The following is a 4081-nucleotide window of genomic DNA, read 5'->3' on the forward strand; positions in this document are numbered from 1 at the left end:
CACAGCACAACTGGATAAATGACTGTGGCAGATCAGCAGATAGCGGTGTAGAGTGTGTGTGTGTGTGTGTGCGCGCGCGTGTGTGCGCGCGCGTGTGTGCGCGTGTGTGTGTGTGTGCATGCACGTGTGTGTTTATTAGAGAGAAGGGGAGAATGAGAGAGAGAGATACACAAAAAGACAAAGAGGACGATGGAGCTGTCTCATCAGTGTTCAGCAGTTTGGGCGAAATACAACTACGGTGCACCTGTGAACAATGTGGCGTCAGGTGCTGACAGCAGGAGCGGGAGGAGGATTAGAGAGCGAGACAGAGAAAGGGGGATAGGGAGGGAGATAGATAGAGAGAGAGAGAGAGAGAGAGAGAGAAAGGGAGAGAGAGAAAGGGGGATAGGGAGAGAGAAAGGGAGAGAGAGAGAGAGAGAGAGAGAGAGAGAGAAAGGGGGATAGGGAGAGAGAGAGCGAGAGCGAGAACAGGGCTTTTCTGTTTGGAGGTGAGGTTGGCTGACCTCAATCAGCGCCGGTCTGCATAAGCAGCAGCCAAAATGAGAGATGACCTGAAAGGGGCAGAGCTATAGGGGGAGCAGGCAGGGCATTTGCCCCTGGGCCCAGGGCCCCTCTCGTATGGTGGTGGGGGCCCTATTATGACATAGGCAGGCCACATGGGGGGCCCTGTCTGTGTTTTGCCCTGGGGCCCTATGTGCAATTGTTCCGCCACTGATCTGATGACATGTGCTGACTGGCCGACAGGGGTGCTATCGGGGGGGGGCAGCTGGGGGCAAAGGGGACAGCTGTCCCGGACCCAGGGAGAGAGGGGGCCCAGCATTGGGTCCTCATTACAGTGTATATCCAAATGTTTTAAACTTTATATGACTGTAATGCAATGTTTTTAATCTTGATGTGTTTTTTCAAACATTTCTTATCTTGATGTGTTTTAATCTTTTTTTTACTCTGATAATTTAATGTTCTATTTTTTTATTTTTTTTAAAATTGTGTTTATTGATTTTTTCAAAAGAATTACATAAAAGTCACATACAAACATGTCCTCACATTTTGCATCGTTTTCCAACATGGTAACACAAATTTAATGTTCTATTTTAATGTTTTATTTTTTCTATCTAATACTTGTTCCCCTTGTTTTTCCTCTGTTTTTATGTGAAGCACATTCATTTGCACTCCTGTACGCATGAAATGCGCTATAGAAGTAAATTTGACTTTGACTTGTATTGGGCAAGGGGGCCCTTTCAGATGACTTTGTCCTGGGCCCGGCCAAAGCTGTCAGCGGCCCTGCATGCCGGCGGGCTGATGCTGAGAGATTACTAAGCAGAGTAGATTTGAATAGAGACTTACAACACTACAGACAACAGCTCTGCTCTGCTGCAACTGTTGTAGCCTGTGAGGGGAGGGCAACATCTGGGTCACCACGGTCAGACAAGGGTCACATCAGAGACAAATAAGAGTCAGACAAATAAGAGTCACTTCAAAGCCACAGCAAGAGCATAGGGCAGATCATCGGGCAGTCATAGGTAAGCACGGGCAGTCATGGTTAAGCGGTTAGGGCGTCAGATTTGTAGCCCAAAGGTTGCCGGTTCGACTCCCGACCCGCCAGGTTGGTGGGGGGGAGTAATTAACCAGTGCTCTCTCCCATCCTCCTCCATGAGGTACCCTGGTATGCTAGCATGGTACCGTCCCGCCGCACTGCTCCCTTGGGGCGCCATTGGGGGCTGCCCCCTTGCACGGGTGAGGCATAAATGCAATTTCGTTGTGTGCAGTGAACGCATGTGTGCTGTGGAGTGCTGTGTCACAATGACGATGGGAGTTGGAGTTTCAAAGTTGGGAATTCGGCTTTCGCTTTCATATACTGTAAGGCCTCTCTTATTCACACGCTGGCAATCCGTAAATGAATTGTTTCTACTGTCATTATACAGTATGTTTGATTAACACAAGGTAGGAAAAGATCACATAGGCTAGTGTCATCACATAGATCCATATCAAGGCCAAAACAGCGTTGCATCAGCAAGGCTACGTTAAGGCTACATCAAGGCAACAGAGCCACAAATGAATGTACAGACAGAGTCACAAATGAATGTACAGACAGAGTCACAAATGAACCACACCAGGTCAACATCAGAGTAGTAACATCAGGACCAAAGGAGGGAAACCTCCAGCACACCCCTCTAACACACATTCTAGATCCCAGGGACCATGGGGGCCGCTAGGGGGGGGGGGAAGTAGTACAGATTCTAAGGGCCCAAGCACTGACAGGGGCCCTTAAGGGAGCCTAGGCACTGAGAGGGGCCCTTAAGGGGGCCCAAAACTTTAATCTTTCATGGGGCCCAACATTTCTGGCAGCGCCCCTGCCAGGGACCTCATTATAGTGGAAGGAACATACAGTCAATCCGGAAAGTATTCACAGCGCTTCACTTTTTTTCACATTTCAATATCTTACAGCCTTATTCCAAATGAAATACAAATGAATCTCTGTTGTCAAAATCCTACACAAATTATTCCATTATTACAATTCCGGATTGACTGTATACTTGCTGGTCCTGTATTAGCTCACCTTTAAAAGACCATCTCTTTCACTGTCTGTGAAGAGTATCATTCATCCAGGTCATCCAAAGGAGATTACTTGTTAGGAATTGGGCTTCTCTCTGAAACGATTTCACTAAAATGATATTGGCACCTTATTTATTTAATGCACCATATCTTATCTCAACTCACGAAATGGGTTGTAAAATTGTGGCTCTCTCAGTTCAATTGGTCAGTAGGAGGGTGGAGAAGAAGGAGTTTATTGAACTTGAAAGAAATTAAGATGTCTTTTACACAGACAAGTTTGCACTGTTCAGGAGGATGCCTGAAACTTGAATCGCCCATTTGTTGGCAAAGAAATAATTAAACACATAAAAGTTAGTTGGAGGTTTGCTCATCTTTTATGTAATGCCTGCTATTTACAGTGCCCATGCTTTACTTTCATCCCTTGAAGCATTCAAACTTATTTATTTGTTAATCTTTTATGCATATTGATCTTTGTTTTGAGCTTTTGTTTTTTGGTAAACACATAGACCTACCTCTGGGGATGAAATACGCTGGCAACATAAATAAAATAAAAGTTCTCTTGTTGTGCCTCTGCATGCCGTGTGGTGCCTCGTGTGAGACGGGCGGTGCGCTCGTGTGTTTGTGCACAGCAGCAGGTCAAAGGCTTTGCCTGAGAGCAACAGCAACGACCCTCTCATCCACTCTCTTTGCCCATTGGAGGATAAACAAAAGGAGAGAGAGAGAGAGAGAGAGAGAGAGAGAGAGAGAGAGAGAGAGAGAGAGAGAGAGAGAGAGAGAGAGAGAGAGAGAGAGAGGGGGAGAGAGAAAGAGAGAGAGAGAGAGAGAGAGAGAGAGAGAGAGAGAGAGAGGGAAGTTGCAGGGGTAAGAGAGGGGGACAACCGAAAAAATAAGAAAGAGACGGCGAGGAAGAGAGAGAGAGACAGTAAGAGGGAAAGTCCTTGTTATTTTATTTTGTTTGTGCTGCTAGGGCTGCATAAATAGCAAGACAACAAACAAACAAGAAGTCAGGCAGGCAGGTAGGGCTAGGACAGGGCTGGACTGGGGGAGAAATAGGACCTGGGCACTTTTGTCTTAAATGGGACCCCCTCATAATTAGCGGCACAGAACTGACTCACCGGTGGACTCCACACCCTCGTGGGCCCCTATTTTCAGAAATGTAATTTTATTTTTTTACATTTCTGAAGATAGGGGCCCAGAAGGGTGCCAGATGGCCAGTCCAGCGCTGCACACCACCCACCCATGCCATCATGAGAATACTGTCTATAGGAGCACTGTAAAAATGATATCAGTGATAAGTCATGATAACTTGTATAGTTTTTAATTCTGCTATACACTGTTAAAAATCAGCATGGTTTAACTTGAAATCACAAGTTTACCAGCTGCCTCAGAATTCCAAGTTAATTTAAATCCTTATTGTAAGTTGTGTGAAGCTTTGAATTGAAGCTCTGTGTTCATCGCTCCGCAAAACTTACAATAAAAAATTAAATGAACTTGGAATTCTGAGGCAGCTGGTGAACTTGTGATATTT

This window comes from Engraulis encrasicolus, chromosome 13 (genome assembly GCF_034702125.1).
Source record: "Engraulis encrasicolus isolate BLACKSEA-1 chromosome 13, IST_EnEncr_1.0, whole genome shotgun sequence".
In the NCBI taxonomy this organism is placed as follows: Eukaryota; Metazoa; Chordata; class Actinopteri; order Clupeiformes; family Engraulidae; genus Engraulis; species Engraulis encrasicolus.